General features: G+C 43.0%; 1 protein-coding gene and 1 pseudogene across 10 annotated transcripts in view; one reads left to right on the top strand and one right to left on the bottom strand.

The window, feature by feature from the left end:
* Positions 1-25,795, bottom strand: part of ADD1 (adducin 1) — an 89,098-nt gene that overhangs the window by 49,875 nt on the left and 13,428 nt on the right. Inside the window, exon 1 of one of the 10 annotated variants that reach the window (XM_045056902.1) lies at positions 3,645-3,669. The exons of the other annotated variants lie outside the window; for them this stretch is intronic. The gene's annotated coding sequence lies outside the window, so the exon portion shown is untranslated. Of the gene's footprint in view, positions 1-3,644; positions 3,670-25,795 lie in introns of those variants that run through there. 10 annotated transcript variants of the gene reach the window in all.
* On the top strand, positions 16,716-17,429 carry LOC109499307 (annotated as a pseudogene).

Below are 25,795 nucleotides of genomic sequence, written 5' to 3' on the forward strand. Positions count from 1 at the left end.
CCCACGTGACATCTCGCACCCACCCCCTGCCCATGTCACTCCTGGACACACACTCCTGGACACGCAACTACCTCCTAATTAGTTTCTCCACTTCCTGTCTCCCAATAATCCCCACACCAACCCATTCCCCCAGCGAAACCAAGGAGTTTAAAAATGTCTGATCATACCACTCACTCTCCTGCTTAAAACCTGATGGCTAACAATAGGTCTTTAGCTGAATCCTGATCTAAATCTAAAAATGACATATGAAACAATAAGACGTCTGAACATGAACCAGTCTTGGATGGCATGAAGAAATTATTGTTAAAATTTTTAGGTATGATCTCATTATGGTTATATTAGCTATATAAGACACACACACAGAAATACTTATGGATGAAATAACATGGTATCTGGAATTCGCCTAAAGCTTCTCTGGGGGTGGGAGGGAGGAAGAGTAAGGCTTACACAAAACCGGTAAGACTGGCCATGAGCCGGTAACTGTCGAAGCTGGATGAAGGATAAAGCAGGATTCACTATATATTCTGTATGGTCCGAAAGGCTCCATAATTTTCCTTCCTCTTAGAATAAAGCACGTCTCAAAACCCCTTACATAAGCTGGTCCCTGCCTGCCTTCAGATGAACACATTTCAGCAAGTTCTTTCACACGGATATCACTGTTACTGGGATGAAAAGACATTTTAAGATTAACACCCCTTGTCTAATGTCCCATAAGACACCACTCTGCCTCATACATTATTTACTGATATGGAACTGACAAAGTATGCCCTGGAATATTCTTTCTTACCAAAGGTATTCTAGCCCAGAATGATCCATCTTGATATATAACTAAACCTTAGATCAGAAACCAGACAGATTTTTGCTTCTCTAAAATAGCTATGAGATCGTTCTAAAGCTTGTGGGCAGATTCAGTTACTTCTTGGCATCTCCCTTCCGGCACAGACATTTCGCTAACGGCTACCTAGTCTGACCATTCACTGAATTTATCTCTGAATCCCTAAAGGCAGAACACTCAAACCAAAGGCTGAAACAAGAAGGTGGCCATTAACAAAATTCTCGGGATAAAGCGTGTGCTAGAAGGTCACGTCGGTTCCTAATTATTCTTAAAACATTTCTCAGGAACCATGACTGCCAGGTGATAATGAACTTCTCCACGGAAAATAAACCAGGAGGTATCAAAAATGCTCATGTGGTGACAAAAGTGCTACTTTCTGCAGGCGTCCTTGGCCATCTGACACCTGACTCCAGACAGCCTTTGGAACTGTCAACAGGAGAACAAGAAAAGCAGTGACCTCTGCAGTATCTCCCTTTCTTTCTGTTATCTCCTAGTGCTTAACAGATCTCCACTACAGCTACTTTCCCCATTATGTGTGAGGCACCAGAGATAAAAAGTTAGAAAATGAGTAGATGAGAGACAAATAAATGTAATCAAACACTCTTGGTGCCCTGACAGAAACCTACTTACGTATCAGCGAGGGAGAAGTGCCCAACGGTGGGAGGTAAAAAGAGCGGCGACGGTGTTAGGGGTGGAACTGTATCCCCGCAAAATTGTTTTTTCATTTTTTTGGAAATTAGGGTCACTGTAGATGTAATTAGGTAGGACGAGGTCACAGTGAAACAGTATGGATCCCTAATTCAATATGACTGGTGTCCTCATAAAAAGAGGACATTTAGATACAGACTCGAATATAGGAAGAACGCCGTGTGAGGAAGGTAGGGGTCAGCTGAGGTGACGCATCTACAAGCCAAGGAACAGCAAAGACTGCCAGAAAGTCACCAGCAGCTAGTGGAAAAGCCTGGAACAGATTCATCTTCACGGCCTCAGAAGGAACCAACCCTACCGACACCTTGATCTTGCATTTTTGGCCTCCAGAACTGAGACACAATGAATTTCTGTTGTTTGAGTCACCCAGGCAATGGTACTTTGTGACGGCAGCCCCAAGAAACCGATACAGAGGGCTGTCTGGAAGGCTTCACAGAAGAGATGCATTTAGAGCTAAGGAGTTGCTTCCAGGAGGCTCGGGGCAGGTAGCAGTCACCTGGTGAACGGGTATCCACTGAGCTTTAAAGACAGCAGCAGAGACAGCACAGTGAGCGAGCGGTCAACCACCCCCGCTCTCACGCGTCATGCCTGGCACCCCGAGGGAAGGTGCTGAAGGAGCCTTTAGTGACCTACCTGAACTGTTCTCTCTTCCAAACCTTCCAGCCCCACTCACTGTCAGGATCCAACTCAAATATATCCTGCTCTGTGAAGTGTTCCCAAGCCTCTGAGCTTGGCACTTGGCCTCCAGGGCTCCAAGGAACTTTACACTCACCTCTGTTCGGCCACTTTCAAACAGGACCAAATTATCTGTATGAGTGCTTGCTCCATCACCAGTCTGTGGGCCCATAAAGAACAGAGACACTCAATCTCTAGTTCACTTTTGTAAACAAGCCCTGGGAGACTGTTTCGCATACAGTAGGGACTCAAGAGAGACCCTGTTTGTTCTTGCAGTAGAGTATCTGCTGCAAGAGACACCCTAACTTCTCGGGAAGAGCTCTGTGAGGTTTGTGCCCAGAATGAAACTGCATCATCAGGACACACTCAATGGAACAGGTGGCAGAATCGCCCCCCAGCAAAACAAGAACAAAACACGTAGCTGTGAGAAGTGACGGAGATGTGAATCTGATTGTGAGAATCATTTCACAGCGTTTACACATATCAAGTCATCACGCTGTACACTTTAATTACAGTTTTGAGGGGCACCTGGGTGGCTCAGTCAGTTAAGCATCCAACTCTTGACTTCAGCTCAGGTCATGATCTCGAGGTTCATGAGTTTGATCCCCCACGTCGGGGGGCGCTGACAGTGCGGAGCCTGCTTGGGATTCTCCCTCTCCCTCTGTCTCTCTGCCCTCCCCAACTTGTGTGCACTCTCTCACTCTCTCTCTCAAAAAAAAAAAAAAAAAAAACTTTAAAAAATAAATGTATTACAATGTTGTCAATTATATTTCAATAAATCCATAGGGGAAAAAAGCTTAAAAAAATGTGTAGTCTTTGCTGGAAAAAGTGACAGCATTTTTTTTTAAGTTTATTTATTTATTTTGAAAGAGAGAGAGAGAGAGAGAGAGAGAGAGAGATCGAGCAGGGGGAGGGGCAGAGAGAGAGGGAAAGAGAGAGAGAATCCCAAGCAGGCTCTGCGTTGTCAGCACAGAGCCTAACTCAAGGCTCAAACTCATGAACCAAGAGGCTGTGACCTGAGCTGAAACCGGGAGCCGGTTGCTTAACCAACTGAGCCACCCAGGCACCCCCAAAGAGTGACAAGCTTTTAAACAGGAGGAGCGGACACTGATGGCTAAGCTCAGACAAAGGGCTGGGACAGTGCTGCATGGATAGTCCACACCCTGTCCAGCGCCTGGGCTGGGAAAGCAGAAGAGACACAAAAACCATGGCCAAAAATTCATGATAAGTTCTTAGAAACCTACAAGTCTGGAAGGGGTGCTATGCCAGTCAAAAGAGGAGTCCCTAATACCGACTGGCAGGAGGGAGTCCAACATTGGAGTCCTCTCTCCCAAATCAAACAGAACACAACCAGAATCAGTTAGAAGCCCTCACTGCTCACAGTACCAGCCTCTTTCTCCACCTCCCCTCGAGGGCAAACACCCACCTCTGTGTAAGATTCTTCTTCACAGGTTCAGGCTGAGTGTCCTGCCCTGCTTGGGGCCTCAAAGCTAAGTACAAGCCTTTAATTACTCTGATCGGATCATTTCTATTCCTGTGTCTCCGGATGTTCCCTTGCCGATGAAACTGCTCCAAAGTCCCCTTTAAAATAATCGCTGCTTACTATTTGGTTAAGTGCTGATTTAAAACTCAGTTGTATATGCATTAACTCATGTTTTCCCACAGATAAGATAACTGAGGCACAAAGCAGTGAAGCAGCCAACACGAGGGGTAGCATCTGAACTCCAGCTGCCTGGCTCCGAAGCGCCTGCTCCTAACAACACCACACACTAACCTCCCCACCCATATGTTGTCCCAGCACAGATCCAATTAGAAAAGAAAGAAAAAATAAGAAGTCAAACTGAATCAAAACAATGCTTCCCAGCCTCGTGGCCCACACTTATGCTCCTTTTAATCAGGAAATGATAACCTGGGTGGGTCCTCTTATGTCCTCTCTCCCTTAGGATGAATGGTTAGTTAACAAGTCCCCAGCCTAAATCTTCCACAGTTTAGTTTTCGCATTCAGTCATATACCTGCCGTTGTTCTTTTAACTGTTTTTTCTTAAAGGTTTCTCTCTTTTTTAATGTTTATTCATTTGCGGGGGGTGGGGGGGAGAGAGCTAGTAGGGAAGAGGGGCAGAGAATCTTAAGCAGGCCCCATGCTCAGCACGGAGCTCGACGAGGGGCTCAATCCCACCACTGTGAGATCATGACCTGCCAAAATCAAGAGTCAGACGCTTAACCGACTGAGCCGTCCGGGCGCCCCTAACTACAGTTTTTTAATCAACCCTATGGTGTACTATCACAGAGTCGAGTTGCTTGTTTAAGGGTGCATAGCCATAAATGGAAAAGCAAGAATTTGGAAATAAGACTACAGTTTGGAGCCTGTCCACGTGTGCTGACGACAGGACCCTCCAGTCCAGGGGTTAGTGCGAGGCGGTGGACAAGCCCCTGGGTCAGACCCCAGTGGTCAGTCCCACTACTTCCACTGCAGAACTTCAACAAGGACCAAGTCTTCATCCATAAAGTAGAAATATCTCCCTAACGTAATGAATCAAATGAGACAATGCAGCCTAGAGCACCTTGGGGGAAAAAATGAGAAAATGCTACAGAGAAATAATTACCATTTCTAGGACTCTCAAACTCCACACCTAATTGCTCTCAATCGAGCTGAGGAGAATACAACTAGGAAATGCAAGGGACATAGGAGAGAGCCCAGCGCAGGAACTTTATGGCAGCGTGCCAAAGGCCCCTGCAGAGCACCAAGCTCCCACCCAGCTCTGTCCGCTTAACAACCCATTTGCAGGTGGAAAACGGACTCTGAGTTTCAAGTTCCTGAGGCCTCAAGATGAATAAAGGGCCAAGTCAGGCCACGGACCCAAGACCACTCGCTCCAAACGCCAAGCTCATCCCTCAACTTCTGTACAAGAAGTCGAAAGTGGAACACTGGCCAAGAGCAGGAAAGCAGGGCACTCTCTCCCCACCATTTAGCACAGAACAGACCTGAAGATCGGTTAAGTGCATGGACGGTGAAGAAATACAAAGTCATCCTCCATTGCTGATTTCACAAAATTTCCTTTCGTCCAGAAAAATTATAAAGTGACATCCAGCACTTTCAGATGGCACATGAGCTCATATTGTTCAGTTTACTCTCAAACAAGGGCTTTTCTTTTTTTTTTTTAAGATTCTATTTTTTGAGTAATCTCTATCCCCAACATGGGGCTCAAACTCAGAACCCCAAGATCAAGAGTTGTAAGTTCCACCCACTGAGCCAGCTAGGCACCCCAAACAAATGTTTTTCAAGAAAAAATTCCACATGGCATGCCTGGGTGGCTCAGTGGGTTGAGCTTCCGACTTTGGCTCAGGTCATGATCTCACAGTTCGTGGGTTCGAGCCCCGCATCAGGCTCTGTGCTGACAGCTCAGAGTCTGGAGCCTGCTTCGGATTCTGTGTCTCCCTCCCTGTTCCTCCCCTGCTCACACTCTGTCTCTCAAAAAATAAACAAATGTTTAAATTTTTTTAATTAAGAAAAAAAGAAAGAAAAGAAAAAAAGTTCGACAAAGGAAACTGCAATTCAGATTTCAAGAGAGGAATCTGGGAGAAAAAACTTCACATACGGTACCTCACAATTCAACAAATAACCCCCACTCCACGGGACAGTCTCCATTGCCATTACTCTACTGATCCACACATTCTAAGCCACACGCCCTGAACCACCATATATAATCAAGGGCATAACTCAACGTCATCCTCTGATAGTGCCAATGACTTTCTCTATTTTTGCTCCTTCACAATCCCATTACTGTCCTTCAATTACTATTTTTAGTTTTCACTATATTTTTACTGAAGCAATGGACTCTTCCAAAATTTACTGTTTTACTGAAATAAGACTCTTCCTGGATCTCATTCTATGAGAGTGGCTTACAAAGTAAGGGTCTGAGCTGTATTTCTGTTTCTTTTTCTGGGGGGAGGGAGAAGGTGAGGAAGTCTGGCAGGGTCATACAGAAGATTAAAAATACTGACCACAAAAACAAACAGTGTTTTCAGAATGTAATGGTCAGTCACTAAATGTTCCTATTTGTGAAGTAACTGGTTCCTGCGGAAGACAAATGCTAAACAGAAGCTTTGAAGATAGTCAACCAGGGCTAAAAGACGGAGGGCACATTGCCAAGTGCACTAAGAAATGCATATTCCACACACGCGAAGGTCGAGCTGCAGGCTCCTTTATTAACTCTGGGACTTCTGAAAACAGGGCCAGGTTTTTCTCTTTGGAGCTGGTCAGGAAGTACTTAAAATCACAAGCATAAGCCTAAGTAAAATTCTGCCAAAAGTATATTCTCTGAAAACTAACTATGCCTGCTGACGGAGAACGAAAACCCTTTTATGCTATACTTATGAGCACACAAGTTTTTTGATGGTCTAGTTCTCACAGAAATAAGGATATACTGTCAGGTGCAAAGAGCAAAATACAAAAAATGATATATGTGTGGTGGCTTTTCATGAGGGAGAGGAGGGGTAAGAAAAATACCTGTACTTGCTTGTATTTGCATAAAGAAATGAAAGAAGAATATACAAGAAACTTAAAATGGTGGTTTTCTTGTGAGAAGTGAGAAGGATCTGGATAGATGGAGGACACAGATGGCCAGGAGAGTCTTTACTGTTCATATATATATATATATAGATTTTTTTTTTTTAAGTGTAATTTATAGGGGCATCTGGATGGCTCAGTCAGTTAAGCATCTGACTTCGGCTCAGGTCATGATCTCATGGTTTGTGGGTTCGAGCCCCACATCAGGCTCTGTGCTGACAGCTCGGGGCCTGGAGCCTGCTTCGGATTCTGTGTCTCCCTCTCTGCCTACCCTCCCCCACCTTGCACTCTATCTCTTGCTTTCAAAAATAAACATTTAAAATAATTTTTTTGATAAAGTATAATTTGTTAAAAAAAGAAAAATTTTAAGACATGACACCATGAAGAACATAAATAATAAGCATCACTGAAGGTATAAAATGAATGGAATACACAGTACATTGTATTTCCAGCAGCATGATGATACCAAACATTTGTTTACAGCTTACAGTTTAATATATATTATTAGATGTTTTAGTAGGGTGGCCCTTTCCTGATTTTACAGCTGACAAAATGTAGGTGCTAAGAGACTGTCTCATCCTAAGTAGAGACTGCAAGAGTTGATAATGTAGAAGGTTAAACGAGCCCCTCCCAGCCTCTCCTCCAAAATGATTCTGTTCATATCAGAATCATTTATAACCCAATATTTCTTTACATCAGTAGTGGCTGATTAAAACGGGAGTATTTGTTTAAACCCATATTGGCTCTAGTTTGCAGCCATGACTTCCATCTTGCCAAACGCACTGGAGTTCCTGCCCTACAAGTACCAAAGGTCACTTCCTTCTCTAAGGAAGCAAATAAAATGCTCTTCAGTGTTAGAGAATGACAGACAAGGCTTAGCGCTAAAGAACAGGCCACTAATCGCACTGGCCTTGAAGTCTGTAGTAATAGGGGACATGGTCCAGCTTGCTAATGGGGAGAGACAGACCAGGCTTTATGAGTTTTCGTGGTCTAACAGCATCTCGCCCTGCTGTCTGGGGCACAGGAGGTCATCCTTAAGTGTGTTAACCTGAGGAGTTAGTAGGCAGCACAGCAGACATGAGGACCTTACAGCCTTTCTGACTCAATGCTGTAAAGGTCTCCGCAGTAGACCCCTTAACTCTGACCCCTTTGTTTCATAAAATTTTTTTTTGTTTACTCATTTTTGAGAGACAGAGGGAAACCGAGCATGAATGGGGGGAGGGGCAGAGAGACAGAGGGAGACACAGAATCTGAAGCAGGCTCCAGGCTCCGAGCTGTCAGCACAGAGCCCGAGGCGGGGCTCAAACTCACGAACCGTGAGGTCATGACCTGACCTCAGTCAACCAACTGAGCCACCCAGGTGCCCCTGACCCCTTCATTTTAAAAGCAGGAAACCTGAGGATCAGAAAAGTAGAAGACTCGGCACACAGGGAATCACTGGCAGAGAGCAGCAGCCTAGTGTATGTCTAGAGTCAATCAAGGCCAAGTGAGAGTTACGAATTGTGTAATCCTGGACAAGCTGCTTTAACTTCTCTCTGGGACTCAGTTTCCTCATCTATAAACTGGATGTGGTGATGGAAACCTTGAGGGATATTGTAAGAATCCGAAATGCTGTCTGGAGAGCATTTAGCAGTGTTTGGCAGACAGGGCACGCACATTAACAAGCAGCTATGATTACTGGACTCACCTAGGCCACACATGTACACACATAATTTATTTCTCATTATCACTATCACTATGTTAACATCCAAAAACCACTGAAGTCTTTAAAAATTCTGGATGATATCTGAAAGGGGAAATTACGAAAAGCCTTAATAACCATAAACCAAAAAGAGGTCAAAACCAAATTTAGACAAAGGAAAATTATGCCTCAAACTGCATACCTTCATCAGTTTTTACTTTGCAAAATGGTGCCATTTCAATAGACAAGACATTACTGCAGTGGAGGGGACAATCCCAACTTGAAAAGGCTCTGCACTTAGCCCGCAGACAGAAGTGACAGACCCTGGCAGAGGGGCCAGGCAGTTGGCACAATGAGTAAGTGGCATGGTGCATTCGAAGGGGAGAAGTGCTACGGGAGGGGGCCAAGAGGACAAGGAGGTGGGGAGCAGGTCCAACATTAAGGAGGAGGGCGGAAGAGGACTCTGGGGAAGGTGACATCACCCTCACCATAATGGTGAGGGCATCCAGACACTCCAGGCACAGGGATAGCCAGAGCCAAGGCCAGGAATGAGGACCGGCATTTGCCTGGGGATAAAACAAAGTCTGTTTCTCATCATATTCTTTAAGCATTAAAATATTTCATTTACATTCTGGTAAATAAGCAAACAAAGACACGAAAAGGTCCACTCAACCCTAACTTGTCCCAAACAGGACTCTTAATCTTCCCCTAGTCTTGTCTCCCTGCTTCTACCCTCAAACTCCTGTAACTTGTTCTTCATAAAAATATAATCAAACCATGTCCTGCCCCTGCTTAATACCCACCAATGGCTTCCCACAGCCCCTGGAATAAAATCTGAAATCCTGACCAGAGCCGGCAGGGACCCTCCAAGGTTGGCCCCTAGCCATCTCTCTGCCGTGATGTCCCAGATACGTTAGCCTCTCTTCTGTCCACAAACACACCCAACCCCTTCCTGCCTGACAGCTTTACATTTACCTTCTCTCTGCCCACAACAAACTTATTCCAGCTTCGCTAAGTGTGTTACTTCTCATTTTAGGAGCGTTTTGGGTCAAATTTCACCTATAAATTTTGAGATTAGTTTCCCTGCCCACCCTAGAGTAGCCCCTACTCCCACCTCTCTCAAATCACCCTGGGTTTTCTTTGCCTTCAATGCACTCATCACCACTTTCAGAGCACAGACTCTGGAGCCAGACTGACTGCTTGAGTTCAAATTCCAGCTCAGCCACTTACCGACTCTGTATGCTTGGGAAAATTTCTTAACTTCTTCGGCCTCATTTCCCACATGTGGAATAATAAGGCTTAACAACAGTACCACCTCAATGCATGTAAAATGCTTGGAAACAAGTATCTGACACATAGGAAGCATTCAAATGTTCGTTATTAGTATTACTGTCAGAAATTAGTATTCTTATCTCGCTATTAGAATATAAACCCAATAGGGCAAGAGGCTCATCTGTACCGTTTACTCCTGTATTACAGACTCACACTTTATACACACAAATATAGGGGGAGAGACAGACAGACATGTCCAATCTAACATTCTGGACTGGTAATGCTAATATAAGCATTTGGATGCTAGAGCATTTGACTGTAAGAAAAGCCATCACCTTGCTTCATTTAATCACAACTGACATATGACTCAAGAGACTCTGGGGACGCAAGCAGCTAACTAAACAGGCTCCAAATCTCCGCCTGCCACTCACAAGGACAGCAAGTGGACAATCTGTATATCAAATTGGGTTTTGTGTTTTGAGGTGCCTGGGTTTTACATTTCCAAGAATTACGTCAATTCCCAAAGTCGGTATACAAAGCAAGGCCAGGAGCTCTATGTGTCTCTTGCTGACTAGATTTGAAGATTCAAGCAAGTGTAACTCCCAGAGGCCGGAAAATAAGAAAGAATCCCAGACCTCACAACTAAGTGTGCATGGTAATACAGTGAGGCTCATAAACACTGCATAAGATCCAGCCGAGCAAGATAGGAGGCACAGGTTGGCCAGACACGTGTAAGTATAGAAAATTCTATACAGATGTGATGAGGAAGAAAAAACCCACTCTGCAACCTAGTTAAACACATTAGGAAGGACCATCTAACAACACTAGCATGAGAATGTTTCCCCCAAAAAGTACATTAATCGGTATCAGGGGGAAGAGTTTAATAGTTACAGAGGAGTAGGATGGAGAAGGATTTAGTCATAAAAATGATCTTAAGAGCAGTATGTAAGACACGGGCAACACGTCAAGTTATTCAAACGGCGTGCACAAAATATCACTGCAGCTGTGACAAGTACACAACAGTGACAGAGGCCAACATGGCTAGACAGAGGCTCTGTCATCCGCTTCTTCACTCCACAACCCCTAGTATCTGTTGGCTGAAATAAGAACAGGCTGTTTGCTCGGCTAGCTCTGTGTGATCCCACAGCTCTGTTCTCCACCTGGAATCTGCCTGGAATCAATATTCTAAGGGAGGCAGTATATGGTAAGAAAGACTGTGAGTGGACAACCCTCAGGTCCCACAACTGTGGAGAGGACAGCGACGCTTAATGGGAAGAAGGGAGGACTGTCGCCAGGGTTCAAACTCCAGCCCAGATACTGCTAAGAGGGTGTCCTGGGCAAGCTCACTATTTGTACCTCAGTTTTTTTATGGTTAGAAGGGGGTCAATAATAATATCCACCTCGCACAATTGTTGAGTGAACATGACATGCTCAACACGATGTCTGTTTGATGCAGTCCCGTGCACCTGCCAGTGTAATCATGACAGCTGGTGCCTGAAAACACTGATCCTCGGTCACAGACGGCATCATTGTTCATATCTCACCCACCAAGCCAGATCCAGACTTTCAGAGGAATGAATACCAGAGGAACTCCCTAAAGTTACTGAGTAGACAGGTGTGGCTATTAAACAGAAAGATCTAGTTAACTGAATATTTTGATTAATAAAATTGCCGGTTTTCAAAACCCTCAAATATAATAAAACATACTTAATACTAATAAATACTGAACAAATCAACCTTTGGTAGTTAAAATTCTCTAGAATCATTTATGTACGTAAATGAATGTCAACAGCTCTCAAATATAAACCCCTTATTTTAAAAAGTACTAAATATGTTGGGATTGAAGGAAACCCTGTAATCTTTGCATACCCCTTTGCGTTAAAAATGAAAACAAAATGGCTAAAAACAAGAACTATTTAACATCTGTATATGCATAGGTGCTTTTATTATTTTTTTTAACGTTTATTTATTTTTGAGACAGAGAGAGACAGAGCATAAACAGGGGAGGGGCAGAGAGAGAGGGAGGCACAGAATCAGAAGCAGGCTCCAGGCTCTGAGTCATCAGCCCAGAGCCTGACGTGGGGCTCGAACTCACGGACGGCGAGATCGTGACCTGAGCCGAAGTCGGACGCTTAACCGACTGAGCCACCCAGGCACCCCTGCATAGATGCTTTTAAAACCTTAAAATCATGGGCACCTGGCTGGCTCAGTTGGTAGAGCACATCCGTGACTCTTGATCTCAGGGTTGTGAGTTCTAGCCCCACGATGGGTGTGGAGCCTACTTTAATGAATGAATGAATGAAACCTTAAAATCATGTGGCTATTGATTAAAATTTTAGAAATAAAACCTTTTTAATTCAAGGGAAAAAACAACTTGGAGGACAGTCGAAAAGAGTCACATTCTGGAAACCACTTACTGTTGATTTTACCCAGACATGTTAAGTGGCCATTGGAACTGTAGAAGAAATGCAAGATACAGGGTGAACATTAATAGTATATCCCCATAGGAGATCCTGTTTAAGCCCAGCAGAAGCCAATTGCTCTTTTCAAAGGAGAAAACAAAGTTTATCCCTTTCATTCATCCCATTTCATTTAATACCTGAATAATACTAGCACTTTTAACCTAAATAACCCAGCTTTGAAATGAGCAAATAATTCATTCTTTCCCAAGTATTTTATACTGTGTCTAGGAAAATCTTGAGCCTTGGTTTCACAGCCTGTTCTTCTTGTGGTTATATAAAATAGAAACAACCCACCAAAGTGTTCAGATCCAAGCTTCGAATGAATAGCAATGTTCTGTTTACTTAGGGGAGGCAATTCTATTCAGGTCCCAAAAGCATGGCATACTATACTTCAAAATTATTTCACACAACTGTTCAGAACCCTTCTGAAAAACTACAGCCTATTTTAACAAGCCAGTAAAAATGCAAGGCACTCTTGGGGCACCTGGATGGCTCAGTCGGTTAAGTGTCCGACTTCAGCTCAGGTCATGATCTCTCAGTTCATGAGTTTGAGCCCCACATCAGGCTCTGAGCTGTTGGCACAAGCAGCTGTTTGTGCCAACAGCTCAGAGCCTGGAGCCTGGAGCCTGCTTCGGATGCTGTCTCCCTCTTTCTCTGCTCCTCCCCTACTCACGCTCTCTCACAAATAAACATTAAAAATTTTTTTAAATGCAAAGTACTCTCAAAATAATTGTAACATGGCAAATAAAATAAACATCCCAGAGGGGCGCCTGGGTGGTTCAGTTGGTTAAATGTCCGGCTTCGGTTCAGGTCATGATCTCGCAGTTCACCTCGGAGCTCTGTGCTGACAGCTCGGAGCCTGGAGCCTGCTTTGGAATTTGTGACTCCCTCTTTCTCTGTCCCTCTCTCGTTCACACTATGTCTCTGTCTCTCAAAAAGTAAATAAATGTTTAAAAAAAAAAGTTTTTTTATTTTTAATTTTTTTTAATATATGAAATTTATTGTCAAATTGGTTCCCATACAACACCCAGTGCTCATCCCAAAAGATGCCCTCTTCAATACCCATCACCTACCCTCCCCTCCCTCCTACCCCCCATCAACCCTCAGTTTGTTCTCCGTTTTTAAGAGACTCTTATGCTTTGTCTCTCTCTCCCACTCTAACCTCTTTAAAAAAAAGTTTTTTTTAAATAAACATCCCAGAAAATGTGACCCCTTCAAAAACTGCTAGTTTTTGGGGTGGGAGCTCAAATGCAGTTGCCAAATGAAATAGCAGAAAACTGTGTCTCTAAAACAACTGCTTGAAGGGTAAACCTGACAATGGAAAGTGTACAGTAAAAGAAACCCCCAAATGGGTTAGGATTAAATATAAAGTTTTACTTCCAGGGGCGCCTGGGTGGCTCAGTCGGTTAAGCGTCCGACTTCAGCTCAGGTCATGATCTCACAGTTTGTGGCTTCAAGCCCCGTGTCGGGCTCTGTGCTGACAGCTGGGAGCCTGGAGCCTGCTTCAGGTTCCGTGTCTCTTTCTCTCTCTGCCCCTCCCCCACTTGTGCTCTGTCTCTCTCGTCTCTCAAAAATAAATAAAAATGTAAAAAAAAAAATTTTTTTTTTTAAGTTTTACTTCCTTTTTGACTCACAGACTCTGAAAAGGAAACAGAGGGATCACTGAGATTTCCCCGCTCCGGTAGGGTAGATAGTAGATCAGAAGTGGCTGCTTTGTCATTCCTCTGACCTCTACTTGAGGATGAATGTCTTCCCTGTGTTTGTTTACGTCTCCAATTTCCCACAGGGTCTATTAATTTCTTTGTCCACCTACCTCTCAACTCCTGATGTAGTTACTCCTACAAATTAAAAAAAAAACAAAAAAAAAAAAACAGTATACCTACTGACTTTTTGTCATATTTGATTCCCTAGACTATTACTTTCTATAATTTTATTGTTCAATGAATATTTTAATATTTTGTATACTGAGGTCTGCAAACTTCTCCCTCTGAACTCTTCTCTTTAAGAGACACTCCTCATTCCTTCACAGACGCAAGTCCCACAAATGTTCCGAGACGGTTTTCAGGAATCATCTCTGATAAACATGCTATCGTGCTTTCCCCACAGTCTCTATAATTATAAACATGTGTCCTTAATCCATCTGGACTTTATTTTCATGAATGATGTTTTCCAGTTATCTCATCGCCGATAATCGCCTCTCCACAGAGACACATGAGTGTGGTTCCCTCCCGACAGGGCCAGGGACACACAGGCGAGCTCTGGGGCAACAGCACCCCACCGCTTCCTCCCATCTACACCACCTGACCTGCACCTCAGTGGCCTCATCTATAAGGAAATACCCTCAAGTCACATATCCCAAGGTTGTTGGGGCAATTAGAAACAATAAATGTAAAATATCTAGCACAATGTCTGACACGGTGGATACACGATAAATAGGAACTGTTTTAATTATCTAGTTTCTAATGGGAATACAAAAGTAATATGCCAAAAAATTCACTTCGGAACTTCAAGAACATCAGGTTTAACCAACTAAATGTTAAAACACATTATTTTAATTAAAAGTTAATCCTATTATAAACTCATCTTATTTTATCTTTTTATATTTTAACTAAAAAACTACCGTATTCTATCTGTATCAACACACAGTAGCACTAATTAATTGAGATTTCTCACTTTAACTCCATCCCTCAACCAACATTCTGGTGTGGCTTACTGAAACTGATGGGTGTGGTTCTGAAAACAAGGCTGGGCGAGGCACTAAAGATAAGCCAACTAACCATCTGTTTCACTAAACAAATTTAAGTGAACTTCAATGTACTCTATGCTGTTTGTATTTCCAAAATCCATCTGATAAAACTGGTACAGAAAGAACCTGGCTTGGGTCGTCAACAAAATTCCATCTGCCTCTCAATGCTAACTGATTTATAAACCCCACTGAATTCACATTAGAGTGCAGACCCCAGGACCAGACCACCTGGATACCGATCTCAGTCCACCACGTACTAGCTCTGGTCATCCCTGGCACGTTTCTTCATCTCTCTACGTAAGCTGTAGTTTTTTCATCTGTAGAATGAGAACGACAGCATTATCTACCTCCCTGGTTTAAGATTAAATGAGTGAACTCAGCACTGCTGAGAGTTCCCTGACAGCGGGCGTCACTGCTCTGTACTGTCAACCTTTAATACAAAAGCGAGACTGCACGCTTACTGACATTCCCAACACAGTACTTGGAGCACAGACCTTAAACAATGCTTATGAATAAAAGGGGGGAAAAGGGCAGTGAGACAAAACCTTAGAAGAGTAAATTTTTAGCACCAGAAGGAAATTTAAAAGTCATCCAGTCACTTTACAGATGACAAAACTGAGCAAAGTCGTGACTTTACTACCAAAGTCTCACATGCTGGCCAAGCCAGCGCCAGCTCCTCCTACGCCAAGAACGCCAACACATCTCGCTACACTAACCCTCAAAAGTGTGCATTTTACAATCACCTCATACTGAATATGCTTTCCTAAGTTTTAAACCACTATTCCACATTCACAACCACTATTTCCATTACTAGTAACTTCCACCTGGAGATCAAGTAAGGCCATTATTTGAGAGGCCCTACCACTCAATAAGGTTTTCCATAAAATCAAATGCAATTCACACATAAGAAACATATGAAACCTCCAAGGGCTAAACAAACAAACAAACAAAAAAGGCCCCAAACCATGAGAATGAAACTAGTAACTCCAAATGGGAATCACTCACAAGGGGCAGCATTACCAAAGGTCACATACCAAAAATGAGCATTGTTGAAGGCAAACAAAAGAAGGAGCTAATGAGCTAATGAACTCTGAAGAGAGTGGAATGGTCTCAGGAGGGCAGTGACCCCACCCTGGCTCATGACAGAAGTAAATGCAGTCCTCGCAGGAAAAACATCCTCAACGTTGATCCCCAGGTTTTCCCCAGGTTAAAGTCAACCAAATATAAGGTCTTAGTCAAAACTTCAACAAACCCAAAAACAATCTCCATGAGTGACCATCATCAGAAACAATAAACCATACGTTTAGGCCCTCAAAGACTTCAGATACTAATACAGAACACAGAACAACTATGTACAAAATGTTCAAAAAATAACCACAAATAGGACAAGCCTCAGAGACTATCAAAAATGAGCAGCTGAAAAAGAAACCAAACAGAATTTCCAGAAATAGAATATCGAAAAAAATTCTTTACAAATCAACTAATGAATTAATAGCAGCTTTGACACAGATAATGAGGAATTAGTAAATTAAAAGACAGACTTGAGGGGCGCCTGGGTGGCTCAGTCAGTTAAGCCTCCAACTTCAGCTCAGGTCATGATCTCACACGGGTATCGAGCCCCATCTCAGGCTCTGTGCTGACAGCTCAGAACCTGGAGCCTGCTTCAGATTCTGTGTCTCCCTCTCTCTCTGCCCCTCCCCCACTTGCGCTCGTGCACTCTCTCTCTCAAAAATAAATGAACATTAAAAAAAAAAAAAAAAGGACAGAATTGAAAAAATTCCCCAGAGACCAGCACGGGGAGACAAGTTGATACAAACTATGTCAGAAGAAACAGAATAAGAAAGTCCACTACACATTTGCTGGAATTACAGGCAGAGATAATAATAGTGAAGAGTCTGCAGATGCTGCCACCCCAGAGCCTGCCCGTGTGGCCCAGCCATGATCAATCCCACTGTGTTCTTGGACATCACTGTGGATGATGAGCCCTTGGGCCACATTTCCTTCAAGATGTTTGCAGACAAAGTTTTAAAGACAATAGAGAACTTTTGTGCTTTGAGCACTGGGGATAAAGAATTTGGTTATAAAGGTTCCTGCTTTCACAGGATTATTCTGGGATTTTTATGCCAGGGTGGTGACTTCGCACAACATAATGGCACTGGTGGCCAGTCCATCTAGGGGGAGAAATTTGATGATGAGAATTTCATCCTGAAGCACACAGGTCCTGGCATCTCGTCCATGGCAAATGCTGGACCCAACACGAACGGCTCCCAGTTTTCATCTGCACTGCCAAGACTGAGTGGTTGGATGGCAAGCATATGGCCTCCAGCAAAGTGAAAGACGGCATGAGTGTTGTAGAAGCCATGGAGTACTTTGGGTCCAGAAATGGCAAGACCAGCAAGAACACCACTGCTGACTGGACAAATCTAATAAATTTGACTTGTGTTTTACATTTTATCTTTACTACTACACCATTCCTCTTGTAGCTCAGAAGAGCACCCCCTCACCCCCATCTGCTTGAAATATCCTATAATCTCTGCGCTTCTGCTGCAGTTCTATGGGTCCCTTATTATCCTTACCCACCTCCAAGTCTAGCTGGATTAGACTTAAGTTTGTGATTATGAAATAAAAACTAAACAAGAACAAAAAGAATAGTGAAGCATCAATATAATATCCAAGGACAGTATGGGTAACAATTTTACCTAACTGAAAGACACAAATCCCCAAATACCAAGCAAAATAAAGAAAAATACATATCTTATACATACAGTAATGAATCTATAGAATAGCAAAGGCAAAAAAAAAAAAAGATCATCTACAATAGAATAACAATTAGACACTGGCAAGCTTGTAACAGAAACAACAAAAGTGGAGGAATAGAGTATCTTCAAAATGCTAAAAGGAAATAAACGGCAATCTGGATTTGTATAACAAGCAAAACTATCTCTTAAGAATGTGTGTGAAAATAGTCACTTCAGATAAACAAAAACAACAGTACCATCTACAGACCTGCAGGAAAGGAACTTCTAAAAAAGAAAAAATGATCTCAAGGGAAAACAAATCAGAAATGCCATGGGCGGGGGCGGGGGGGTGGGGCGCCTGGGTGGCTCAGTCAGTTAAGCGTCTGGATTCAGCTCAGGTCATGATTTCATGGTTCATGAGTTCGAGCCTCACATCAGGCTCTATGCTGACTGCTCAGAGCCTGGAGCCTGCTTCAGATTCTGTGTCTCCCTCTCTCTTTGCCCCTTCCCCATTCATGCTCTCTCTCTGTCTGTCTGTCTGTCTCTCTCTCTCTCTCTGTCTCAAAAATAATAAGGGGTCTGACTCTTGATTTCGGCTCAGGTCACGATCTCACGGTTTGTGGGATGGAGCCTGTGGTGCTCTGTGCTGACAGTGCAGCACCTACTTAGGATTCTCCCTCTCTTTCTCTTTCTCAAAAATAAACAAACATTTAAAAATGAAAATAGAAAGTTAGAATCAAGGCTTGCCTGGTTAATTAAAAAAGAATACAAAATGTGAAATGATAGAAAAAATACAAATTTATCAGAATCACGAAAAACGTAACCATACTAAATTACGCCAGTTAAGAGACAGAAATTACAATTAGTGTGGTAGGCTGAATAATGGTCACCAAAGACATTAGTTCTCATCCCAGGAGCCTGTAAATGTTATTTTACATGACAAAGACTGTGGAGATGTGATTAAAGATTTGGAATGATGAGATTATCCTGGATTACCAAAATGCAATTGCCAATAAAAAGAACTGCAGAAGGAAATGTGACTACAGATTTATAAGACAAGAGGGTGGTGGGACCAGAACCAGAGACACAGAAACTGGAGCAAAGCGGCCACAGCCAACGAAAGCGAAAGCTGGCAGCCATAAGCTGGAAGAGGCAAGGAGCAAATTCTCCTCTAAGAAACTCCAGAGAAGTTACAGCCTTGCCATCACCTTGACGTCAGTTCCATGGTACTGATTTTGGACTTCTGGCCTCCAGAACTACAAAACAATAATCTCTGTTGTTTAAAGGTACCAAGTATTAGGTAATTTGTTATGGTATCCACCAAAGGAAAAATAAAGCAAAAACAAATATATCAATAAAGCATAAGCACAGAACATAAAAGTTTGCAAGTAAATGGATGAAAATAGGTATTCCAGGCAAACACCAACCAAAAGAAAGCTGAAGTTTCTGTGTTAATATGAAACCAAAAAAAGACCATGGAAAATAAAAGCGTTTACTTGGGACAGAAAAAGCCACTCCATAATGATAAAAAGTTCATTTCAAGAGAAAGATTAAAAATAATAATAAAATAGTCTCGAGACATATGAACCAAAATTTGCTGGAACTCAGAGAGAAACTGACAAATCTACCATCATAATGGGGAACTAAAACATTGCTCAATTATTAATAGGCAAAGAAGTCAAAAATCAGTGAATAGTAAATAGAAAATAAGAATAATCAACAAGTTTATCTCCAGAAATATACAGAACTTTGCACCTCGCTGCTCTCTAAAAACAGTTAAAGAATATACACTTGGGGCACCTGGCTGGCTCAGTTGGAAGTGTGCTGATCTCGGGATAGTGAGTTCGAACCCCACGTTGAGTATAGAGATTACTTACACACATACATACAAGAATATATGTTCTTCTCTAGAATACAAAAAACATTCATAAATATTAACCTCACCTCTGGATAGAAATTTTTTAAATCTCAAATTCCGGGGAGCATGGGTGGCTCAGTCAGTTGAGTTTCTGATTTTGGCTCAGGTCATGACCTCGCGGTTCATGGGTTCATGCCCCGCATCAGACTCTACGCTGACAGCTCAGAGCCTGGTGCCCGCTTAAGATTCTGTGTCTCCTGGGGCATCTGGGTGGTTCAGTTGGTTAAGTGTCCGACTTTGGCTCAGGTCACAATCTGGTAGTCTGTGAGTTCAAGCCCCATGTTGGGCTCTGTGCTGACAGTTCAGAGCCTGGAGCCTGCTGTGTCTGCGTCTCTCTCTGCCCCTCCCCACTCACACTCTGTCTCTCTCTCAAAAATAGACATTAACAAAAAAATTTTTTTAAAGATTCTGTCTCCCTCGCTCTCTGCCCCTCCCCACTCACGCTTGCTCTCTCTCTCTCTCTCTCTCTCTCTCTCTCAAAAATAAATTAAAAATACAAACCATTTCTCTGGTCACAATCCAATTAAAACATATCAATAATAGAAATTTAAAAATTTTTACATGTGTATTAAATATATATGTATACGTATGTATACATAAACATATATATTTCAAAATTTAAAAGCACACTTATAAACAACTAATGGGCCAAAGCAAAAATCATAATGAAATTTTAAACACACATAATGAAAAGATAATACTTGAAAACTACTGGCTTCCCTAAAGAGCTACTTTTAGAGAAAGGTAGACTTAAACACTTTAAGTGACCAACTTCTAAGAACTTAGAAAAAGAATAAACTTCACACATTCAGCAATCCATAACCCTCCCTATGCTTTATTTATTTATTTTTTCTTTTTTTTTTTTAATTTTTTTTTCAACGTTTTTTATTTATTTTTGGGACAGAGAGAGACAGAGCATGAACGGGGAAGGGGCAGAGAGAGAGGGAGACACAGAATCGGAAACAGGCTCCAGGCTCCGAGCCATCAGCCCAGAGCCTGACGCGGGGCTCGAACTCACGGACCGCGAGATCGTGACCTGGCTGAAGTCGGACGCTTAACCGACTGCGCCACCCAGGCGCCCCTATTTATTTTTTCTAATCCTTAAAACAACTCTGAAAGTTAGATTATAGCTATAGCTAAAAATGTGCTGATTACCTGAGTTTAAAAGCACAAACCACATATCCTTTCACAGGGAAAAAAAAAATGTATGTACATCATATCTCAAAACGCAATTCATGTATCCACTCTGGCAAACGACACGCAGCCTTGATTTTTACTGGGAATGAAGATGATGTCATGGCTTTTTTCACAGCACAGTGAAATCTGGGGTCAATGGCCTCAAAGGCTGATATAATGTACAAATAACAAAAAAAAAAGTACTGGCAATCTCCCATAGTTGTAGTCACGAAAGTCTGCACTATTTTCATGAGGATTCTACTTCATCCTAGTGCATTATGAAGCAATAAAAATGGAAATTATCCACCAAGAAAAATTAAAATATACTTTAAAACAGAACTGTTAGATTTTCAAGAACTGTTAGCTTTATTTTTATAAGATACAAATGATAAAAGTCACTGTGGGTGAGCAGCATGAAACATCTCAAGGATTCCAACAGCCCTAACAGGCATCCATCTCGTGTCCCTCCCAAAGACGCGAGCAGGAGCACCTGTGCAGCCTCGTGGGCTTCTTCTCTGACCTGCAGAGCCATGAGCCCTACAAGTGGGACCTCTGTTCTTGTTATCTTCAATTCCTCAACGCTCAGTACAAATCCTGGTAGATGGAAGTCTTTTTAAAAAGTTCAGTAAGGAGCGCCTGAGGGGCTCAGTCCGTTGAGCGTCCAACTTCGGCTCAGGTCATGATCTCATGGTTCACAGGTTCAAGCCCCATGTAGGGCTCTGTGCTGACAGCTCGGAGCCTGGAGCCTGCTTCATATTCTGTGTCTCCCTCTCTTTGCCTCTCCCCCACTTGCGTGCTTCCTCTCTCTCTCAAAAATAAATAAACGTTTAAAAAAAAAAAAACCTTCAGTGAATTAAAAAGTCTCCTAAACGCTATTATCATTTAGCAACTAGAGACAAAGAAAATTCATACTTTCATCGCTTGACTAAAAGTTAGAAAAGAAATGCTTCCTTTCCCTGAAGAAATTCCCTGGTTTCCAAAACAATCAGTCTAACACCCTAGGCAAAAACAGCACATTAAATATTCCAGATCCTCTAAGTCAAGGTCATTCCTGATATTCATGCTGTCAAAACACATTGTGCTTCAGTCCCTGGAGATGATGCTCCACACAAACTGAGATAGGGAGTATCTGGATTGTGGGGTTACTAGTTCCCCAAAGATGAGTGCATTAATGTCACATCCCTTCCTACTGAAGTAGACAGGCCTAAAGGGAGCTCATTTCATGAGACTCGAGCACCATTTCTAATCCTCGCTGCCTGCCTGAAGCTCTATGCAACAATAACTTGATTAATGGTATCATCTGGGAATGAGGTTGGCCCGTTAACTAAAATATTCTTAAATCTTGGAAAGCATGTTTAACCACGAAGTCCTTGCTAAGCTGCAAAAATGTACAGCTGTACATGACACAAATATCTCTGCACAGAGCTTTGACTTACTAAAAAAAAAAAACACACACACACACACACACAATGGTAGCGGTTAATAAACAGGGCTCTCTATTGCTTTTCTGTGCCCTTCACTATTAGCATCCACTTCTCCCTAGTCTATGAGGATTCTACTTCATCCTAGTGCATTATAAAGCAATACAAATGGAAATTATCCGCCAAGAAAAAATAAAATATACTTTAAAACAGATCTGTTAGAACTACTCTATACACTGGAAAAGAGGAAAGAAAGGGAAAGTGCACACAGACAGCACACCTGTGCACCATAAGCAGTCACAAGTTCTCCCTGCGGCCCCACGACGCTTTCTAGTTAGACGGGACTGTTAGTGTTACCACTCCTACAGAAAGGAAAAGGAGTTCAGAGAACTTCACCAACTCGATCCAGGGCCACACGCTCTGAGCAGCAAAGCTGGCACTGCATCCTGACACCATCCCCCTAATCCCCGGTGCTACACCAACAGTCGACCACGGACTCGCTGCAGTGAGCCTGAGCTCCTAATGCAGCATTTGCAGGTTTACGGTTGGACTGAGATACCATAAAATTCACCCAATTAAAGTGTGCAGTTCAGCAGTTTCTCGTTTATTCACAGAGATTGCAACCTTCATCACAATCTAATTTTGTAACATGTTCCACACCCAAGAAGAAACCTCCCACACACACAGTCTCTCGCAGGATCTCCCCACTCTCCCCAGTCGTACTCCGTCCTCTTCCCCGTTTCTCTTTGGCTTAGCATAAGGTTTTCCAAGTTCCTCCATGTGAAGCATGTATCAACACTTCATTCTTTATTGTTGCCAAATACTGCTCCACTGCATGGATATACCACATTTTGTGTATCATCTATCAGTTCACAGACATTTGGGGTAGTTCCTATCTTTCAGCTATTAAGAATTACACTGCTGTGAACATTCGTGCACCAGCTTTTGTGTGGACGGATGTTTTCACATGGCATTTGCATTTTCAAGGTGTTTTAATAACATTCTCTCCTTTGTATCTTTTTTTTTTAATGTTCATTTATTTTTGAGAGAGAGACAGAGAGAGAGAGACAGAGTGTGAGTGGGGGAGGGGCAGAGAGGGAGACAGAATCAGAAGCAGGCGCCAGGTTCTGAGCTGTCAGCACATAGCCCGATGTGGGGCTCGAACTCACGAACCGTGAGATCATGACCTTAGCCAAAGTCAGATGCTTCACTGAATGAGCCAACTAGGTGCCCCTCTCCTTTGCATCTTAAAACTGCTTCATTTTGTGATGGAGAAAACTGAGGCTCAGAGCAGTAAAGTGACTTTTTCACCTACTGCTCAATCACTCTCAGTTAACCAGCAGTAAGCCCACACCTCCCAGCTGAAGACGGGCTCCTTCACAACCCTACACTGCTCCATCTCCCCTGCAGGGAATTTCAAGCAAGAGCAAGCAGATGAGAGGAACCGTAATTGTAGATACAAGTCATTCTAAGTCCATCCATAAGGCAAATTTACATTGAGCCTTTCAGAGTAAGAGAAGGGAAGAGCAAACAAAGTGCTCAGGACAGGGTATTCTAAAGGCCCCCCTCAAGTGATGGCCTTCTCTTCCCCGTGCAGACTGCAAAAGCTGCCACTGCAGGGCACCGTGTAGGCACACAAGGAATAGATACCTACTGAGTCCTGTCCCTGCGGGCAGCCGGGGGCCTGGTGCAAGCCTGCACGTGCCTGCGGGTTCCATCATGACATCAGCCTCTGGGGGCTGGATGCAGAGCTAATTTGTTCTGATACAGGTGACAATATCTAGGGGGCACAAAGTACTACGGCCAGTTGTATAACTTCTCTTTCCCAACCTCCTGAAACAGTTGCTAGTATTTCTGGTAATACAGTTCAGAAACAAAGGTTCACAATTACATGAGTAATATGTAACAGCCATTTACTGACAGCCTGCTAGGTACCAGGTACCTTACAATAACTGTGTAAGTTAGTTATGTGGAAACACTTTATTTGGGGGAAACATACCTCTAGTGGGAGCATAAGTTGGTGTAACTTCTAAGAAGCAAAATTTGGAAACAGCTATGGAAGCCAAAGCGCAAATATCCTTGGGCCAGGCAATTCACTCCTCGGAATACCCTATAAATATACTTGAGAGTGCCCAAAGATGGAGATGCAAGAATACTAACTGAAACATTTTATAACGGCAAGATTCAGAAAACAAACATCAATCAATACGGCAGTGATTAAATGACAGTCTACTTGTAAAATAGGATGCGTGAGACTTAAGGAGAACGAAATAGATTTCTGTGTGCTGACACTGGGCATTCTCTGAGATGTATTAAGGCAGAGCAAGATCAATTATCACCATGCGTAGCTATTTCTTATTTTTTTCTCATACAGTTTATTAATTTTCTGCAACCTGTTCCTTGTTTGTTTGCTTTAAGCGAGCTCCATGCCCAATGGAGCCTGAACCCATGGCCCCGAGATCAAGTCGCACACTCTACTCACTGGGCCAGCCAGGCACCTCGAAAGGAGGTCTATGTGCCAACCACCCTTCTGGCTGTGGGATCTCAGGCAAGTTACTTAACAGCTTCCTCATCTTCAAAGCGGGATAACAACAGTACTTCCCACACAGTGCTCAATAAAAAATTACCTGTGGCTACTGCTGTAATTTAACGATTATAGAATCATGACACTACTATAATAGTAACATTAGTAATTTCGCTGTTGCTGTTATTAGATGGGCTCCAAAAAGAAAATCCATTTCATACCTACACTTCCCAGCGTCAGGCATTAGGCAGATACGAGAAACCGACCTTCACCATCTGCTCCGTCTCCTCGAGCTCACGGACTAGCTGGGACACCTAGCCCACGTGGCCTGCCCTGGTCGGTATCTGCCACCGACAGGCAACAAAAAACACCGTGTGGTGAGATGGAGCTCCACTCCCACTGCCCGAACACCTGCTCCCAGACACACAGAGATCGGAGCTCTGATCAAATGGCACCTCCTCAGTCAACTCCGTCCTCCATCTAAAATAGATTCTGCTGCCATCATCCTCTATTTCCCCATGCCTCCAGTCTTCACAGCAGTTACTACTACCTAATGTAACATTCATTCCTTATCTCTCATTCTAGAATAGAAGTTCCCCAGAGGGGGAATGTGTCTGTCCGCTGTGCCTACAAAAATACCCAACACGTAAGAGGTGCTCAGTAAGTATATATGAAGAGATGGGACTGATATACAAGTTAACATGGAACAGAAAATGTGCTTGCAAAATAACATTTTTAAAAATTACTGTTGTTATTTTATCCTGGCAGAGAGGGTTCTCAAGGCACTGTTAAAAGATAAGTGTCCTACAGACTCTAGTCCTACTGTATTTAAAATGCCAGCTTTTGGGGCGCCTGGGTGGCTCAGTCGGTTGAGCGACCGACTTCGGCTCAGGTCATGATCTCACGGTTTGTGAGTTGGAGCCCCGCATCGGGCTCTGTGCTGACAGCTTGGAGCCTGGAACCTGCTTCTGATTCTGTGTCTCCCTCTCTCTCTGACCCTCCCCCACTCATGCTCTGTCTCTCTCTGCCTCAGAAATAAATAAACATTAAAAAAAAAATTAAAAAAAATAAA

The sequence above is a fragment of the Felis catus genome, chromosome B1 (assembly GCF_018350175.1).
Source record: "Felis catus isolate Fca126 chromosome B1, F.catus_Fca126_mat1.0, whole genome shotgun sequence".
NCBI lineage: Eukaryota > Metazoa > Chordata > Mammalia > Carnivora > Felidae > Felis > Felis catus.